The sequence below is a fragment of the Gopherus evgoodei genome, chromosome 7, assembly GCF_007399415.2.
Source record: "Gopherus evgoodei ecotype Sinaloan lineage chromosome 7, rGopEvg1_v1.p, whole genome shotgun sequence".
In the NCBI taxonomy this organism is placed as follows: Eukaryota; Metazoa; Chordata; order Testudines; family Testudinidae; genus Gopherus; species Gopherus evgoodei.
In genome coordinates this window covers 93,618,128-93,639,267 of record NC_044328.1, presented here as the reverse complement: position 1 = coordinate 93,639,267, position 21,140 = coordinate 93,618,128, and positions in this window count along the sequence as shown.

The following is a 21,140-nucleotide window of genomic DNA, read 5'->3' as shown; positions in this document are numbered from 1 at the left end:
TTTGGAGGGCGTCCAAAAGCTTGTGGATGAGGGGGAGGTGCTGAATGGGTTTACCGGCAGCTGTCTGGAAACCTCGAAACTTCCAGAGGTGGATATGACAATGCACAACTCCAAAAGCATATTTGCTATCAGTAAAAATGGTAACGGTCTTACCAGCGGCCAACTGGCAAGCTCGGGCCAGGGCATAGAGTTCAGCGGCTTGGGCTCCCCAGTTGCCTGGCAGTGAGGCGGCCTCTTGAATGTCCCATTCAGAGGTGACAGCATAACCAGTGAAACGCTTGCCATCAACATAGAAGGAGCTTCCGTCCGAGAAGAGGATGCAATCGGGGTTGTCCAGTGGCACGTCAAACAGGTTGTCTCTTATCTGTAAGATGCTGTAAACTACTTCCACACAGTCGTGCTGGTCCTGGGGGACTGGCAGGTCAGGAAGCAAGGTAGCTGGATTAAGGGGTCCACACCTTTCAAAAATTAGGTTAGTGTCTTCTAAGAGTTCGGCCTCTAGCTGTTGCTGACGATGGGCCGAAAAGACTTGGGTTGTGCCCCTATGCAGAAGGGCTGACAAGGCATGAGAGGTCCAAACCGTGGTAAAATGACCCAGGGTTAGGCTCTTTGCCTTTGTGATCAGCAGGGCAGCTGCTGCCAGAGTCCGGGTGCAGGATGGGGTTCCCTGAGCGACAGGGTCGATTTGCTGAGAGTAAAAAGCAAGCGGGAAATGGTGGGGCCCGCTCAGCTGGGTAAGGACACCACTAGCAATTCCGCCCCTCTCGTGGACAAAAAGGTGAAAGGGTTTGCTGTAATTGGGGGGGCGGAGAGACATGGAGGAGGCCACACTGTCCTTGAGTAACTGAAAGGCTTGAATAGTGTCCGGGGACCACTGCAAAGGGTCAGGAGCAAGGTTAGCAGTGAGTCGGTGGAGCGGTTTGCTTAACTCCCCGCAGGACGGCAACCAGGGGCGACAGAAGCCAATTAATCCTAAGAAACCTCGAAGTTGTTTCTTGGTGTTCGGTAGAGGGCAGTTTTGAATAGTCTTTATGCGGGCTGGGTCCATCTGTCTTCCTTCTGGGGTTAACAGGAAGCCCAGATATCGGACCTTCTGTGAGACCCACTGAATCTTTTTAGGGTCTACCTTGTGGCCTCTGGTGTGTAGGTATAATAAAAGTGCCTTACCATCAATGCGGAGGGCAGCTTCTTCGCGATTACCTAATAGGATGTCATCTACGTATAGGACCAATGTGGATCCCTGCGGACTGGTGAAACCTTCCAAGTCGTGGCGGAGGCACTGGCTGAAAATCGTGGGGCTGTCTCTGTAGCCTTGAGGAAGTCGTTGCCAGACATAACTTTGTCCCTCCCAGGTAAAACCAAAGAGATACTGAGAGTCTGGGTGCACAGGAATGCTGAAAAAAGCTGATTTTAAGTCAATAACAGTGAACCACTCAGCATCCCAGGGGATTTGGCTGATGATAGTAGCTGGGTCAGGAACTACTGCATGAAGAGGGACCACATACTGATTAACAACTCGTAGATCCTGTACAAAGCGCCAACGAACAGGGTCTCCGTCCTTTTTAGGAGGCTTTTTGACAGGCAGTATAGGGGTGTTACAGGGAGTGCGCTGAGGGCAGACTAGCTTTTGTGCAATGAATCCCTCGATAATGGGGCGGATGCCCTCCCAGGCTTCCAGCGACAGGGGGTATTGAGGGACTGACGGGGGGTTAAGGAAGGCTTTACCTGAATCCTTACGGGCTCTGCCGAAAGGAGCAGGCCAACATCAGTGTCAGAAATTCCCCAGAGGGTTGAAGGCAAGTCAGTGAGGTCAGGGGAGAGAGAGAGAGGTGTTTCCCAATTACCCTGAGTAGGGGCCGAATCTCCTAATACTGTCATCAATAATCCTACCCCTTCAGGAGTGCAGGTTAAAGTAGCCTCAAGCTTACAGAGTAAATCCCGGCCCATCAAAGGGATCGGACAAGCTGGGGAAAAAAGAAAACGGTGAGAAAAACATTTATCAGCATAAATAACATTCAAAGGCAAAGTGAGTCCCAGAGACTGTGGGTTGCCCTCCACCCCAGTCGCAGTTTTAACCTCAGAGGATAGCCAGGGAGAGGGGGCATGATTTAAAAGAGAGAAAGTAGCCCCAGTATCAATGAGGAAAGAGACAGGCAGTCCCTGGACTGAAAGGGTTAAACGAGGCTCTTTGCTGGGAGGGGAGAAAGTGAGAAAGGAGCCGGCTAAAGACATTAAGGAAATAAGACCATCACATTGTTTGCCTTCGCCCCCGGGGTACCGTCATTGAGGAGGCTGAGTTTGCTGCGGCTGCTGCTGTTTCCCGTAGTTGATCCAGGCCTGGGGGATGGGCTGAGCTGGTGGTGCAGGGGTGTATTCCTCACTTGTATAAGCATCTGCGGATGCAACCAGACCCTCTGGGCGTCCCCAGGGGCATTCACGTTTAAAGTGACCAGGCTGTCCGCACTGAAAACAATTTCCTGATGGCTGGGGTCGCCAGGACCCTCTTTCCCGGGCACCCTGGAATCCCCTGCCACGGCCACGGCCTTTGCCTCGAACACCGCCGTGAAAAGCTAAAGCCATCAGCTTATATTCTTCCTTTTTCTCTTTCTTTTTACTACTTTCCCTTTCTTTCTCCCAGGCAAAATCAGCTACTTCCAACACTGAAGTGACTGACTCACCTCCCCAACCAGGGCGAAACTTTAAGAAGTAATCCCTTACAGGGGGCACCGACTGATTCACAAAAAATGAAATAAGAGTAGGGTGGTCTGCTTCTCTCTCAGGATCCATCTGAGTGAACATTCGGGCCCCCTCCAATAGCCTCGACCAGAACTTTCTGGGCGGCTCATCAGATTCCTGCCGAATCTGCATGAACTTAGCCTGATTAGGCGAGCGGCGAGCCATTTCCTTGAGTCTCTCTAACAATCGCTCTCTATCTGTTCGCAGCTGAGTCAGCCTTAGCTGAGTCCAGTCTAGGGGATTCCAGCCAGCGGCCAGATCCCGCCTATCCATCCAAGTAAGATTAGCTGCATTGCTATCTCCCCATGTCCTTTCTGCCATCCACAATCTACTACGTTCTTCTCCGGTCAAAACTCTACTTAACAACTGATCCACATCCGTATAAGTAGGATTATAACTTAAAAACAATCTTTCTAGAAGTTCTATGATCTTTCGGGGATTTTCCCCAAAAGACCCTGACAACTGTCCCCACTCTTTCAAATCCCATTCTAGCCATCCTTTATATTCCACAATACTAGCATGTTGCAATCGTCCATCATTGCCCATATAAGGTTGATCGTGCACCTGTAAAGGCATCTCTCTAACTATACTTTTATTATTCGCAAGAGATTTGACGGAGACATCCTCTGGGCTATCCTCAGGGGGGGAGCATGCACCCTGCTGTACCTGCTTGGACCTAAGCCTAGTAACTACTCCTCCCGAGGTTTGCCCCTCCAATTCCTCCTCATCCTTCTGCACAAATTCCAATCTGGGATCCTGCAGATTCCCCTCTGCTACAAGGAGAGAGTCCCCCTGCGGAGGAATAGGGGCAGGTGCAGAGGGGACCAGCTGACGAGTCAAAACACGCCGTGGTCTACACCCTTCATCGAAATAACCTGGAGGGGGTTCACTCTCGGGAGAGTACCTGACTGCCATAATTTTTAAAGATTTCCACAGCTCTGCTGCTGTGTCCCAACAAAACCAGTAACATAACTGTCCCGGATGGTCTTTTTCGATCTGGCTCTTTACTCCTCTTAAGGCAGCCTGTTCGAAAGAGCCATACGAAGGCCACCTCATCTCCGAGTCGGCCAATACCGCGGTATACCCAGTCCAATTCCTTACACATAGTGTGTACAACTTCTTCCTAGACATTCCTGTCTGTACTGGGAGTTTCCCTTCGTTCCATAACTTATTTACAATCCCCAACGGACTCTCAAGAGGCACGCTAGTCCCTTGACCCATGGTGTCTGACAGGAGCCCTCCAACTGGCGTTTACCCTGCTGTCCAATACACGACCCCTCAATATTGAATTGGCTGGGAGAAATCTCCTGTGGCGCCTTGCCAATTCATATATGAGTGGTCTGACCACTGGACAGAGGTACCGCACCAGAAGGAATCCCGGACAAGCCCCCAAATTGTTAGGTAATAAAGCAAGTCCTCACTCACCTCTCCAACACCCAAGGTCGTGCGGAGTTGGAATTTGGGCACACAATTCTGTCAGAGACCAGACACCAATGCGTTGATCAACGGGCTCACACTACCCCAAAAGCTTTAGAATAAGTGTGGCCCCTTTATTAGGGGTGAGCATCAATATTTATACACAGAAGTAAACAAAGAGATTAATAAAAGATAATGGTCATGCATAATCAATCAAGATTTTACAGGAAGAGCAAGTTTAACAAGTAAATGCATAGAGATAAAGGCTAATGGCTACTTGAGGAAGGGGGTGTCATGAGTAGTTTGCAGGTCAGTGCTTTGTTCAAAAAAGGTTCAGAAAGGATTATGCAGAGACGGCCAGTCTGGGTGTTTTTTGGCTCCAAAGTTCACCAAAAGTTTAGACCCAACACTTATGTATTTTGATGGATTGAGTCAAAGATAGCCAAGACAAAAAAGTAGCTTTTATGGTCTCTTTTTCTGCTTGTGGATCTATAGCATTTATCTAGCTTCCTCTTATTGATTCCAGATCTGAATTAATCCATGGTCCTTATTGATCCTGTAGCATCTCTCATTCTTTAAGGGACAGAGGAGATGGGGAAAGAGGAGGAAAGAAAGGCGCAATGCACTTTAATGAATTGCCCTTATGGAAAACATTACAGATTTCTCCAGTGTTATACAGTATATGGATTGCTTTAAATCAATGAATTTTTCACCTCCAATATACTGTATTGAGTGATGTAATTTACTTAACAGAAAATCAACCTCAATAATTCTGGAAGACAACACTCTAATGTACACTGGCTAGTGCTTAGGCTATATTGAACTTTTGACCCTTCTCCTCCCCTCCCCCCCTAAAAAAGGTAAACCAAATGAATTTGCACTTATTTTTAATAAGGGGAAACTGGGTTACTCAGAAAGTTAGTAACAGACTCAGCTTTAGGTCACTGACTCGAATCCAAACCAGGTCAGCATCATCTAAAGCAATTACCATTTGATGGTTATTAAATTTCACTGAAAATTCCCCACCCCATGTCCAGAAGTTTCTGGGTGTCAGACAGTCTAACAAAGAGATGTTACAAATAAATAGGCAGCATGGTCCAGAGTATTGTCAAGGGAGAGAGGACAAGGAGCTGGGAAGGAAAATGACAAATGCATAAGCCATCCACTCACATGCATACAGATGTAAACAACCTGCATTTTTTCCTGAAAAGCAGCAGTCAGATTCTGACATTAAACCAACATCAGATAGGCAAATTCTTATTGTCTGATATGCTTAAGGAACTGCCAGAAGATCCACAAGCAGAACCACCTCCTTCCCAGTCTGGCTCCCTAAAAACTATACAAAGAGGCTACTCTGCAACAAGAACCATGGAGGGAGATTTTGAAATGGGGCCTAAAGTCCAGAAGGCATAATCACTGCATGTTTGTGCCAGTGCATTTCAGCCATGGGCCCTGATTCAGGAAAGCATCCCTTTGCAGGAAGAACAGTTAAGCATGTGCTTAAATCCCATTTAAGTCCCTATGAATCAATCACATGTTCAAGTGCTTTCCCAAATAGGTGTGGGCATAAGCACATGCTTAAATGCTTCCTAGAATGCAGGGACATTCTTAGGCATACGCAGAATACACAGCTGCATAGGGAACCTGAAAATTTGGGGCACCACTGGGTTTTAGTGTCCTTCTCCCAGCTCTTCCTATCCCTGTTCTGACCCTTCCTGCAGGCTCCCACAGCTGCCTGCTGCAGCCTGGTGACTCTTACTCCAGAGGGGATAAGTGAAAAAGCCTTCCAGACTGCCAGACCTGTTAGCACAACATTGAAACTGTTAAAGAGGCATTCAAGTGGTAATGAAGCCATTTAACAGGCATTTGCCAAACCCCAGGTATATAGTCAGTTTCTGAATTTACTGACAAAAACAGTTGTGCATTATTGTAATATTTACTCAGAACATGTTAGTCTACAGGACCTTAATTTAAAAACTGCTTTAAAAATATTTCATTAATGAATTGGTGAAGATTATAAATCATGTCTCTAAAAAATTCTTACATAGATTTTAAGATGCACAATCATCTTTAGCCTTAAATGCTTGGATCTTCAGACATACAGTTTTTTAAATAAATCCTTCAAAAGACCACCCTGATCTAAAATACATACTTTAATTGTTATTACTATAGTAAAAAAAACCTTGCTTCTAAAGTCTTCCTGTCCTTTCTGTCCATCCCTTTCTCCCTCCACCCCTTCTTGAAGAGATCCTTAAAGGGACAACAGCCCTTTCCTTCCAGATAGCCGGACAAAGAGTTTCCCTTTCTTTACTCCTGACTATGGGTATGTCTACATCTACAATTTTGCAGCGCTGGTTGTTACAGCTGTATTAGTACAGCTGTATAGGGCCAGCGCTGCAGAGTGGCCACACTTACAGCAACCAGCCCTGCAAGTGGTGTTAGATGTGGCCACACTGCAGCGCTGTTGGGCGGCTTCAAGGGGGGTTCGGGGAACGCGAGAGCAAACCGCAGGGAAGGAGACCTGCTTGCACGGGGGTTCGGGGAACGCGAGAGCAAACCGGGGAAGGAGACCTGCTTCCCCGCGGTTTGCTCTCGCGTTCCCCGAACCGCCCTGCAAACCGCAGGGAAGGAGACCTGCTTGCTCGGGGGTTCGGGGAACGCGAGAGCAAACCGGGGAAGGAGACCTGCTTCCCCGCGGTTTGCTCTCGCGTTCCCCGAAACCCCCTGCAAACCGCAGGGAAGGAGACCTGCTTGCTCGGGGGTTCGGGGAACGCGAGAGCAAACCGGGGAAGGAGACCTGCTTGATTACCAGAGAGGCTTCTTCAGGTATGCTGCGATACCTGCTTATTCCACGGAGGTCAAGAAAAGCGCTGGTAAGTGTCTACACTTGATTACCAGCGCTGGATCACCAGCGCTGGATCCTCTACACCCGAGACAAAACGGGAGTACGGCCAGCGCTGCAAACAGGGAGTTGCAGCGCTGGTGATGCCCTGCAGATGTGTACACCTCCTAAGTTGCAGCGCTGTAACCCCCTCACCAGCGCTGCAACTTTGTGATGTAGACAAGCCCTAAAAGGGACAACAGCCCTTTCCTTCCAGATAGCCGGACAAAGAGTTTCCCTTTCTTTACTCCTGACTATCTGATTAACTAGTTTTAAGAGAACCCTCCAGCAAAATCAGTACCTTAGTAAGATATAAAATCCTTTGTTATGCCTAAAATCTTTGGAAACATATTTTTTAAAGTTGGTGAAATTTCATAAACATGTATGTTGTTATGGAGATCACACAAAATAAATTAGTGTTCCCTTTTTCTAAAAGCAATGAACATTGTTATGAACACACTAAACCTCTGTGACTGATTAATTTAAAATAATGTCTTTGTTTCGGTGAGTTAAATACGTAGTAAACTGGCATGATTACTTTATGAAGCTTTAAGAGTACATTTAAAATATAAAATCAGCCTAGAAATACCAATTAAGAAAATGTAAAACAGAGAAGACCTGCATCATATATTCCATAATATTTAATGTTGTATTCAGCTAGAGAGCTGATTCGTCCTTACTACAAAGTTTTTGCAAATAAATCTATGACAAACTTCAGGGCATATCAAAAACCTGTGCCTGACATTTTTTATTCCCAAGTTTAGTGCTTTTAATTAGGTACCTTCTGCATGTCCATTCTGCATGAGGGAGAGGGTGCAAGGGTCTCTGAGGGGAACTGTGACTCTTCACCACTGTGAGGTGGGCCGCGCATCTCGCTATCCTTTGCTGCCTTGTCCCTTTTGCCCTCCCCTCTCCCCAGGCATAGGGGCACAAGTTTAATAATATTGTATAGGGCCCCATAAATCCTAAGGACCGCCCTTCTAGAATGGCATCATCATTAATAATCCTAGAGGGAATAATCAACATGGAAACGGGGGGAGGGAGGTGGAGGATGACTACTACAAGCAAGAACATGGCTGCAAACTAAAATTGCTTTTGCAGTGTCTATGTGCACCTGTTTCATGAGTATTTACATTGGGAAGTAGTTTTTGGCCCACTGTATGAGCCCAAGAACAACAGCATTTTTACTATAGGATACTTTTGATCATACCAGAGGTTATACTTCAAGTATAGCATTTGTTTGTGAGTAGTTCCTCTAATAGCCAGAAGCATCTGGCCCCACATGGTGAGAGAAAAATACTGTTAATGGAAACAGCATGCCCCATATTTGTGACAAATGAAGCTTTTCCGCTGGACAGAACCTTTTAACATATTTTACTGAGATGCAAATTCACAATGCGTCCGTGGTTTGCAGTGCGTGGTAAAAGCTCAGATATTAGCTTCACAGGATGGTCATGATTAACAACAGATTTTCACCCTGAGGCACTGAGAGGAATGGAAATTTTGTGATGCTGGCTGACAGTAAGGGCATATTTGTGGCACTGTTGTACTTGGAAGTACTAGGAAACATGGGGCTTGATCCTGCACCATTAAAGTCAATGAAACTTTTGCTGTGGAGTTTAAATAGGCCTAGGATCAGGCCCCTGACCTTTAGGCAAACAAAAGGTTCATTCTAACCTGCATTCAGCTAATGGAAACCTGAATAGAACTCCCCACTGCTGTCTTAAGGCCTTTTTGCCAAGGTCAATAGCTACATGTGTTCTAATATGTCATTATTTCTCCTGCTTATGGACCATCTTTTGTCTCTTTTGCCATTGGGAAAGCGTTCTAAGAGGATACATCATGGAACAAGTTGCTCTTGGGGAAAGATTTCAATATAAATAGCAAATTGGTGGCTTTATATGGAATTACAATAATTTGTTGTCACACCCCCACTATTGAATGTAATGTAAAATTAATTGAAACTATTAAATTATTCATTGGAAAATATTTATATGGTCTGTTAGTGACAGTGTTTAAGGTCTTTGCCAAAGCACTATATAAATCCTAGTATTTATTATGAATATAATTCCTATAGTGGCTTTCTTCATTTTCCAGTGTGGGCAACTAATTCCTCATTTATATCTTCAAATTAGAAGTCCGGTGCCTTAAATGGGTGTCTGAACACTCAATTGTGGCACCAACATTTGAAAACTGAACCCAGAATTTTCTCTTTTACTGAGTTTAAGGGAAGCAGTTTCACCACATACAGAGAGCATTTGGAAGATGATTTACTTACTGTATTATTTACATAATCTGTAGTTCAGGCTGTTAAAAATAGCTGATCAGTAAAAAAGTTCTCGCCACATTTATACTGTGTATAATAGTATAATGAACCTGCTGGCTAGGGCTGGTCAAAAAATTTCTTCAAAACTGTTTCTCACCAAAAAGTTGGGTTTTGACTAAACAAAATCATTCACAAAAGTGTTTATTTTCCACTGAAAATGTCATTCAAAAACCAAATACCCCAAACCAAAAAAGTTAGGCCAAAAAGCAAAATATTTGGATTAGGAAGTGCTGTTCTGGTGCCTCGAGGGAGTTGTAGCTTGGTTACCTCATGTCCCCATAGGTTTCCCAGCCAGAATATATTTCTTGTGATGCACCATGGCCAGGGTCTCCCATGAAGCACCTCTTCCCCTCTCCAAGAGTTTATGCTTTCCTTCTCTGTACTGAGATCAGAGGGCACTGGGCTCAGGAGGGGAGCTGTAAGCTGCATTAGAGCAAGGGCAGCAGGTTGAAGAAAGCAGCCTGGGAAGTGCAGAGAGAATGCTGATTAGCAGGCAGCCTGGGAGGTGAGATCAGAGGGTCAGCAGTGGGCTGAGACACACATTGTCGCTGGCAGAAGCTAAAGGTAGCAATAGCAGGAGGACACATCATTGCAGTTTACAGGCTGGTGTGGAGGAGTTACAGTGGGACTCTTTCCTTCCCACCCTTGGAGCTGAGTTGGGAACTATGGGGTTTCTTTTTGTGGGAACAGTTAAAGAAACTGTGCCTAGGTTTGTTCTTGGCAAGTCTACTGAAGGAATCCTATCATGTATTTATGGTTACTATCTGGCTGGCATTTGACTAGCCTGGCTGGGTTTTTTTATGGATTTGCCAGTTTCCAGAAAAATGAATTTAATCTGACAGGGTTTTGGTCTTTTAACATGTATCTAAAGATTTGCATTATCACCACAGTACATGGGGATATCTAATGTTAAAAGTTTCTGTGTCCCGCTTACAATGCTGCAATGCTCCCACTTCCACAGTTTAAGCAACAACAAATCAAAACCACTGAAGTAAAGCAGCTGTCTTCCCACCAACCTGCAAGTGCACCATGCATGTGTGTAAGAGAGGATTTGAGGCACAAGAGAGTGAGGAGACGTAAGATGTTATCAATCTTATCAATGTGTTACCTCAGGGGCGGGCAAACTTTTTTTACTGAGGGCCGCATCGGATTTCCAAAATTGTATGGAGGGCTGGTTAGCTGAGGTTGTGCCTCCCCAAATAACCAGGAGTGGCCCGGCCCCACCCCCTATCCGACCTCCCTGCTTCTTGCCCCCTGAGGGGCCCCACCGGGACTCCTGCCCCATCCAACCTCCCCTGTTCCCTGTCTCCTGACAGCCCCTGGAACCTCCTCCCATGACTGCCCCCCACTGCCCCATCCAACCCCTCCTCTCATTCCTGACTGCCCCCCGGGGACCTCTGCCCAATCCAACCACCCTTTCTACCTGTCCCCTGACTGTCCCCAGAACACCTTCCTGACTGCCCCCCACCGCCCCATCCAACCCCCGCTCCTTCCTGACTGCCCCCTGGGGACTCCTGCCCCCATTCAACCCCCCTGTTCCCTCCCCTCTGACCACCCCGACCTCTAGCCACACCCTCGCCCCCTGACCACCACCCCGAACTCCCCTGCCCTCTATCCAACCCCTTACCGCACTGCCTGGAGCACCACTGGCTGGCAGCACTACAGCCGCACCACCCGGAGTAGCAGGACAGGCAGCCACACTGCCCGGCTGGAGCCAGCCACGCCACCGCGCAGCACAGAGACCAGGTCAGGTCGTGGCTCTGCATCTGCACTGCTCCAGGAGCTTGCAGCCCCGCTGTCTCCCAGAGCACTGCGCTGGCAGCAGAGCGAGCTGACCCTGCGGGGGAGGAGGAACAACAGGGGAAGGGCCTGGGGGCTAGACTCCTGGGCCAGGAGCTCAGGGGCCAGGCAGGAGAGTCCTGCAGGCCAGTTTGCCCACCTCTGCCCTAAAGTGTTTCCTTTGACTTCAGTGAAAGCTCTGTCAACAAAACAGGCTGCTCTAAAACTGGATCAACATTGTCACCTAGTGGCCACTGAGATCCTCCAAAGATGGAGAAATTCCTTGAAGGCCCTCAGCCTTCCCCACAAGGATCTCTCTGGTGGAATGTGATAGAAATATTTTTCAAGCAGGCAGCCAGTTACTTACTGCTAGTTCTTTATAGTATTTTAATACACGTTTTGTCTCAAAGTGTGTCACATTTTGCACTAAGTAAGCAGTTTTGTGTTGACGGGAACTTAAATTACTGTTCTTTTGCGCAGTTATTTTCCTTGCTATCTCTTTTCCTTTTAGAGACCATCTTTCAGATTTCATGCTACCAGAACTATCAGGGATGCTTAGATATGGTCCAGCTCTGCTTTGACTCTTTACATAATAGTTCTGTATATTCTCTCCCCAGCTGTAAGCTTCTACTATGTGAAGAACTTTGTTTGTATCTACCATCTCATTACTCTCTCTAGTTTCCTGTTTTCCTATGATCACCAGATTACAACAGGTTCTACAGTTAGTCTTTTAATTGAGCAACTAAAACAAAAAACACACAAAGTAAAGATTCCTGTACAGAGCTTACTATCATATCTCCTTAGGGCCTGAAAACTTAAAGACATAGCTTATTTATAAAGGACTGCTTCAAACAGAAAAAAAAAAAAAAGGAAAGAAAGAAAGAAAAGAAAAACAGAAGATTAAGAAAAAAGATTCCTGCTGACCCAGTTCACTTCATCAGGAAACAAAGAGAAAGGTTGTTAGATGTCTTACTAAGATATCTTTAGGACAGGACATTTACTACCATAATCAGTCTTTTCAAACATGATTATTTCCACATGTAGGGCATTACCCTACCATTAATTTGTGTATATGTGAACTCCCACTGACTTTATCAGGTTTTATTTACTTATTTAAAATAAAAAGGGCATTGTATTTTGCATAAAACTACAGGGATAGTGTGAACTTCTACTAGGACAGCATATCCTAGGAAAGGGAAGCAGCAAGTTTCAGTGTTTTCTTACATACAATTTCACATTATACAATTTTAGTTTATAATTGTTTTAAGTATTTTGTTGACAGCAGCACAGGGTATTTTCTAGAACCAAATAGCATGGAAAAAGAAGTTTATGAGTAGAAGTATATTAAATAAATTATTGCATCAAAAAGCAACCAGACCTGGCACTTGCAACCACTTAAGGCCAAAGATCTCATACAGCTTTATCGTCAAGGTACTGGCAGCGTGCATGGTGTTGTGCATGATGCAAAGCTGATGCACTTAGGCCAGGATCCTCAAAGGTATTTGGGCTTCTAACTTCCATTGATTTCAGTGGAAGTTAGGAACCTAAATACTTTTGAGAATCTGGGCCTAAACTCTAACGCCCCATCCTACAATCATATTCACACAGGCAAATCCTTACAACCATACAGAGTCCCATGGATTTCAGCGGGCCTCCACACTGGCACAAAGCAGCACCCATGTGGGCCAAATTGTAGTATCAGGACCTTAGACAGATCAAACATGGAAACACCAGGAGACTGAGAAGATCCTGATAACTCAATTTTGTCTTTTTGTATATGTTAAAGATGGGCATAGTGATGTTATTTTAATGTTCATTAGGCTCATGGAAGCAGCAGGTTTCAGGAGGGATTTAAATAGAAACATGGGAACCTGGCACATTGTAGTGGGCAGATCTTCTCAGGCACTGGGGAGTAGGGCAGGCATGAAAGAAGGCAAAGGAAGGAAGGAGGAAAGAGGGAGCAGTTAACCAGACATTTTCTAGAATTCTTCAGCTTTTAAGCATTTGGGGTATTTTCCTCTAAAATCTTCTCTTTCTCTCAGACTTTGCTTATTACGCCTTCTCTTCCACAAATCTGTTTCTGCTTTCAGTATTTTCTCTGTTCTGAGCCATTCTTACTTCAAACACTCTTCATCCTATTTTCCCTTCTCACAGGGCCAGGAAAGGAAAAAATGGAATTTCAGTCTGTCACTCACACGCACACCTCACCTACCAGCCTTCCTTGGTTTTTCCTTCTTCCCCACTACCCTATTTATCAACATTTTCCTTCTGGTCCTCAATTCCTCCCCTCCTCCCTCCAGTAGCTGAAGAAAGAAATAAGGTGACTGCGTACCAGAAAAGAGAGCAGCATACCCATTTGTCCACCTGAGTGAAGTGCTGGCTGAAGCTGTCAGTTCTATCTACCTCTCCCTGTGAATCCCACCCAGCCCGCAAAGAATGGATAATGGGAAAATTTCAGGAGATGAGAAGAAAGTTGAATGATTTTTGTGTTATGTTTGTACAGATTTTAGTACAATGGAGTCCTGCTCCATGATTAGGGCTGCCAGCCAGTACAGCAATACAAACACACACACACACACGCGTGAGCTTGTTGGTAAGCCTCAGAGCTGCTGATTGCTCAGCACTTAAACAAATGGCCTGATTTTCTAAGGTGCTTAAATATGGATTTAAAAGCCTAATTTTTGGCACCTATTTTTTTAAATCTTGGCCTTAATTTCTGGAGCAAGGGTTAGATCTTATGGCAAATTCCATAGCCAGAGAGTTGGGGGCATACATAGGACCCCTTGCTTTTAGCTGTGGCAATGCTACACTCTTCTTTCACATTGTTTAAGCACAATAACCATGATTATTAGTTGACAAGACCACACACTATTGTGTGTTAGAGAAAAATGGGGATGTAATTCTATCCTTTTGCTTAATCTTCATTCAGAGGGTGTTTTTCATTTGTTTTTCTTTTCATTACTCATTCATAGAGGGTGGATACACCCTCCTTGACTCTTTCTTGAAGTTGCTAAGCTAAAAATGGAAGATATTTTTCTGAAGCACTCTTTAGCATAACCAGGTAGTCCCCAAATTAATATTTTAGCAGATTTTTAAAGAACAGAACATGGGGAAAAATAAAAACAAAAATATTTAGACTGATTTCTTTAAGCCCTTAACATCCCTAAACAGAAGGTTGCATGCTCACACACACTTATTTTTCTGTGTCAAGAGCTAATCTGCTTCTAACAGACTAATTTCTTTAACATTGGCATGCTCTCCTTCCAGCTCTGCCAAAGCTGCATTTCCAATGGCTCAGTACCACAACTGTTGGCAAGAAAAGGCCTCTGTTTTTATTTATACAAATGATCATGTAAACCATGGGCATTTTCCATTCTGGCCTTTTCTGATACTGTTGATCAAGAGTGTACACTGATCTTGATCTTTAAAAATCAGTACTGATTCAATTTCAGCTAGGAAATCCCCAGTTTCAGCTTAGGTTGTGAATTTATATCTCATCTTTAGCCCTACCTTAGCCCCAGACCCTACATTACTGCTCCCATGCTCCATTACCAAGCTCTCGAAGCTTTATTCCACATTTCTTTGGTTCTAATAGTATGTTCCTCAAACATCTCATACTTTGATTTTGTAAATAGTTCAGCCTCTAAACCAGACATTTTTTGAGAAGGTGTCACGGTATTAACTCCCACTCTGAACCTTAGCGTCCAAAAGATAGGGTACCAGTATGAATACCTCTAAGCTCAATTACCAGCTTAGAACCTGTAGCACTGCCACCAACCAGGAATTACAGTGCCTGGTACACTCTGGTCCCCCCAAAACCTTGCCCGGAGACCCCTAACACCCAGACCCTCTGGATCTTAGCACAAGGAAAGTAAACCCTTTCCCCCACCGTTGCCTCTCCCAGGCTTCCCCTCCCTGGGTTACCCTGGAAGATCACTGTGATTCAAACTCCTTGAATCTTTAAACAGAGAGGAAAATTCACCTTCCCCCCTCCTTCTTTCTCCCCCTCCCAGACTCTCCCTGAGAGAGAATGTAAACCTGACACAGAGAGAAATTAACCTTTCTCTCTCCCTTCCCTCCTTTCTCCCCACCAATTCCCTGGTGAATCCAGATCCCGTCCCCTGGGGTCTCACACCAGAATAAAAAAAAAAATCAAGTTCTTAAAGAAGAAAAAGCTTTTAATAAAAGAAAGAAAAAACAGTAAAAATTATCTTTGTAAATTTAAAATGAAATAGGTACAGGGCTTTTTAGCTATAGACACTGGGAATACCCTCCCAGCCTAAGTATACAAGTACAAACTAAAATCCTTTCAGCAAAATACAAATTTGAACACCTTCCAGCCAAATACACATTTGAACTCCTCCCAGCCAAATACACATTTGCAAATAAAGAAAACAAACATAAGCCTAACTCACCTTATCACCTAGTACTTACTATTTTGAATCTATAAGAACCTGTATCAGGGAGATTGGAGAGAAACCTGGTTGCACATCTGGTCACTCTCAGAACCCAGAGAGGACAACCACCAAAATCTAACTGCACACACAAAAACTTCCCTCCCTCAAGATTTGAAAGAATCCTGTCCCCTGATAGGTCCTCTGGTCAGGTGACAGCCAGGCTCACTGATCTTGTTAACCCTTTACAGGCAAAAGAGATATAAAGTACTTCTGTTCTATTAACTCTTACTTATCTGTTTATGACAGAAGGCAAAAGCATTCTGGCTTCTGATGTACATACTAGTGTAGGGTGACCAGACAGCAAATGTGAAAAATCAGGACGGGGGTGGGGGGTAATAGGAGCCTACATAAGAAAAAGACCCAAAACTCAGGACTGTCCCTATAAAACCGGGACATCTGGTCACCCTATACCAGTGACTCATTTATGGCTAGAACTTACCCAACTAGGAAGAATATCCTGCTCCAAAGTATGGTCTTCTGAAATTGTAGTAGGCTTGATTTCCATCCTACATTTTCATATGCCTTACCTATAGTTTGGCAAAGTGGTTAATTTTCCAGATAGACATCCAGCCTATCAATTAAACTATGGATGGGCTTCAATGGAACCTGTAAATTTTGCATTATAAAGCCACCAAGCACTCTGCAAATATGCTGACGCTCCACAAAAAAAATCAAGCACCAAATGGAATTCTGCAACAGGCTAAAGCATTTTATTGAATTCTAGTGCCAGCAATCCGATATGAGCCAACTGAAGATCAGCAACTTGGTTTAGCGAACCACATGCATATGCCTGGCTCTGACAGATGCATGAATAAATACATCAAAGCAAACACTTTCATGAATTAAAGTTCTGGCCCTGAATTTGCTGCCAGTAAACAGCCTAAGCTATTCCCATTTCTTTTTAATCTTTACTGAAGAAGAGCAAAAAGATGACCTACAAGAATAACCTTACAGACATTTTAAATGATTTCTTAAACTAAGCTGAAGTGACTCATCAGATTACATCACTTTGAAAATACTGTTCAACCAAAATACTGTAGATGTCATAGGTTTAGTTTCTCTTAATGGAAAGATTCAATCTTAGTGTAATTAAATTCATTGTGATAATAGCCAATAATTATGATCGTTAAGCAGGAACCCTTAAATTTTCCCACAATATTAAGAACTGCATATTTGCTAGCCATTCCAAGAAAGGATTGTAACAATTCCTGGTAAGTGACTGTCCAAAGAGGGCAGTCAAAGAAATGTATTCAAAAGATATCGTCCAGGTACAGACAGAACCAGCTACTTCAATGAATGTACAAGATACAGCAGTGCAGCCCCTACATCATCCAAAATGAAACCGAGATCTAATCATTAAGTTAATGGCCCATGTTAAACATTAGGTTGAAGTGCATTTCAGAGAAGAGAGACCTTAGACAAATTTGAATAGATTTGGTTTAACTTTTTAGAAGCCTTTGAATAGTTCCTCGCAGACAAACCAAAATGTTGCTCTTCTTTCCTCTTCCTCTTCTTATTCCTTTACTTTTGTTCCTTTGTCTCATTCCCAGCCTCCCCCCCTCAAACACACACACACCTTCTATTCTCCTCTTATATATGGGGGGAACATTTCAGTAATACAATTTTAAAAAAATAAAAACCATAGACCTGTGGCCAGTGGAAACTACATAGCCCAATATGCATGGTTCCATCTTGATCAGCATTGCCTGTTTATAGCATAATCCATAATCTCAATAAGGTTTCCTACATGCTATGGCAGAATGAGTAGTGATGTCCATAGTTAAGGTTTCATGAGCATCCTGTTCTAAACGGTCTCCTTGTAGTTTGAAGTCAGGGCACACATATCCTGTTGAGGCGTGGAAGCTGTTTTGATGTTCCACCATCAGAGGTTAATAGAACCTGAGCACTTCCAGAAATCTATTGCTGAAGCTGATCATATGCATTAACAGACTTTTAAAATACTTTTGCTGTGCTGTTTTCCTTGCTTTACCACAGCATTTACTAAGACCATGTCTACACACTTTGCTGGCACAGCCATGGCACTCAGGGAACACAATTCTTCATAATACAGCTGTGAGGGCAGAAGCCCCTAGTGTAGACAGAGTTATAGCAGCAAAACTGCACTTTCACAGGATAGCTTGTTTCACCCCTGGGTGGAAGGAATGTGCAGTAAACTATACCAGTAAAAACACAGCTTTGCCAGAATAAATTGAGTCCACACAAGGAACACTTTGCTGTCTAGAGTACTGGTATTCCCATACTGGTAAAGCACCCCTAAAGTACACATGGACAAATCCAATCAGTAGGTGTGGCAGATATGACATTATCCTCATTTAACCTTACTGAGGGCTAGTCTACACTAGAAGCGCTACATTAGCACAGCTGCACTGCATTTGGTAAAGACTCTATGCCGACAGGAGAGCTCACTCCCGTCAGCATAATTACTGCACCTCCATGAGACACAGAGCTATGTCAGTGGGAGATCATTTCCACCAACATAGTGCCAGTGTGGACAACGCTTAGGTCACTGTAACTTGCATCACCCGGGGGATAGCTTTTTCACACCCCTGAGCAATGGAAGTTATATTAACTTCAGCAGCAGTGTAGGCCTGCCCTGAATTAAGTTTAAGCTTATTGAATTAAGCTCAGTATTTTAGGAGTTCATTGTATTAAAAATGCAAGTGTGTGTGTGTGTGTGTGTGTGTGTGTGTGTGTGTGTGTGTGTGTGTGTGTGTGTGTGTTACGGTATGTAACTTCTTTAAGGGCTAATGTAAACCCTAGGATGTGTTATGCACTTCAAAGGACTCTTTGAAACCATGTGCTTGACAAACATATTAGGGAAATTCCTAGGAAATAATTGGACAAGGGAAATGCAAGTATCACACCTCTGGAGCAATCCACCATTTGAAGCAGTGCATCAAGCAGAAACCTCATCATCCAGTGGCCTACCTATTCTCTGTGGCTTCAGGGACCCAAATGGATTATAAGAGCATCTCAGAACCATGAGCATGCTGGTTCTGAGCTAAAGCTCTGCTCATCTTGTGACCACAGGAGACCCTCTTGTGAGAGGTTTGAAGGACTTATCACCAACCCAAGCTCTTGTTGGAGAAAAGGGGTGATAGCTGTTGAACTTATTAGCACCTGCGTAGGCTTTTATTGTTTTTAATATATTCCCTTTGTAATGCTTTCACCTTAAGGACTATGCTCTCTTATAAAGGGCTGTATGGTAACTCAGCTGTGGCAGTTACAGTGTATGTTATCTGAAGAGAAAAGCAAAGCAGGTCTGCATAAGCAGCCTGTCTTTTGCCAGGGATGTCACAGTATAGGAAGGGACCTGTTCAGCCTGGAACTACCTTTGTCAGAAGAGAAAGACATGTCTCCACTCCAGAGAGGCAATGGCTAGCTAGAAGCCTAGAGTGGATACCCTTGCTGGACCACAGAAGAGGAATACAAGTCCAGAAAGCCTTGTAAATCTGAATTGCCTCAACCTGGCTGCTACTGCAAATTCCTCCTACTGGAAGGAATTATGTAGTTACTTTTCAGATAAAAAATGTATTTGAATTGGACTAACTTGTCTGCGTCCTTGGAAGAAGGGCAATGTTTGGAGGAAGAAATACTAGGTCTATGACTAGATTTCAGTCATTGTAACTTACAGAGGTTCTAATTGGGTTGGGGACAGGAGGGTACTTAGTGGCACAGCCTATGGTTTAGATCTTTGTCCTTCCTGACTGTGAAAGCTAGAGAGAAATATTCAGTCCTTTGACAGAAGGAATTACCAGTAGTACCCTGTCATCTCCAAAGGAAGGCATTTGCTTTAAAGAGAGCATGTATTTCACCTATGCTTGGGTGCAGGGTGGGGGAATCCTTTGATGTAGACAACATAAATCAATATCTAAACTTTATTAAGTTTATTGACAAAGGTTGTGGCAAGACAAATCTGTCTTTTGGATAGCTCAGGACTTCCTTGACCCTTTGTCCATTGGCATTCCAACCTCCGTATAGCACAGAGACCACATTTGTAATGGTCATTGGGGGTCTTCCCCTGACACTGGATAATGATCTGTTCATGCCAATGTGCATCAGATCCATCAGCTGCCTTAGATCAAACTGTGGTTGTTGAATTGGTGTTGATGGGACTGGAGTGCTTGGGGGAAGTAGATGACCCTTCCCTGCAATGGTTTCATTCCTTTCTTTGAGAGATCACCAAGGATAAAATTGGAAAGATAAATTTTGCCTTGCAGCCTCTTTCATGAGAGGTGTCAAAGTCCTACGTTTTCATCCTCATTAGTGCTTTCATTATGCTAATGGCACACAGCTTTCATTTTCATCTCATCCCTTGTAGAGAGTGTAGGCACATATCTTTCCCAGGGGCTGGGCAAGTTGGGGGCATGAATGAGAACTTGGCTGACAGTTTAGATGTACCCTCTGTTTAATCTACACTGCCCTGAACTTCAGACTACAGAGTTGTGGTGTAACACCCCTGTATGCACACTGCAGGCATGAAATGAAAGGTTCCAAGTTCATATTAACCTAACCCTCTGTGAACAGAACCACTTTAATTTGAACTAGGAACCTGTTAGTTCATGCTTGCAGTGTCTCCACAGAGGCATTATAGCACAACCCTTTGGTGCGCACTGGTATTCACAATCCTGTAGTCTGAACTGCAGGGATGTGCAGGGTACGTCTACACAGAAAATAAACAAACAAACAAACCACCATAGACTAATCCCCAGGATCACCTGACTTGGGTTGTGGGGCTCTCACTACAGGGCTGAAAAGAGCAGCATAGACTCAGGCTGGACCTTAGACTCTGAAACCCAGTGAGGAAGGAGGGTCTTGGCCCAGGCTCCAGACAGAACCCAGACCGGAAGGTCTATGCTTGTATTTTAGCCCTGCAGCACAAGCCCAAGTCAATTGACCCAGGCTCTGTGACTTGCTGCCACGGTTTGTTTTTGCTGTATAAGTGTACCTGTAGCTATGCCCTGAGATCAAGATGTGGAGGGAAGGAAAGTTACTATGACAGTTACTAAAGTGCTTTCAGAAGAGAAGGTTATAATTGAACCCTTTAAAAAAACCAAACAAATTAAGAGATTAAACCTTGACTAATAAATATTTAACAATGTCGGGACCTACCTATAACTGAGTATTAGTAGATTCAGTTAATTTTTCCATGAGTTATAATTTTTGGAACAGGCATGTTCAACTCCTTAAATGGAGGTATTAAACTCTCGAAGGAGCAGATGTGTGAAATGGACAAAGTGTCCATGGGCAGAGACTTCATCTATGTATGTTTGGATAGTGCCAATAACATAGTGTCCATGACCGGAATACAAATAATAAAACAATGAAGAAAAATCCAGGAAAATTGGATCAAGTATAAGTCAGTGTTACCCATCTTAACTGGCTTGTAGGAGTGCTGTATGGCAAGCTGTCCCCAGGCAGTTCTGCATCCTGCTTTGCATTGTTTGAACTATTGTTAATTATTTATATTACCATATAGTGTCTAGGCAACCTAGTCATGGGCCAGTACCCCACTGTGCTCCAA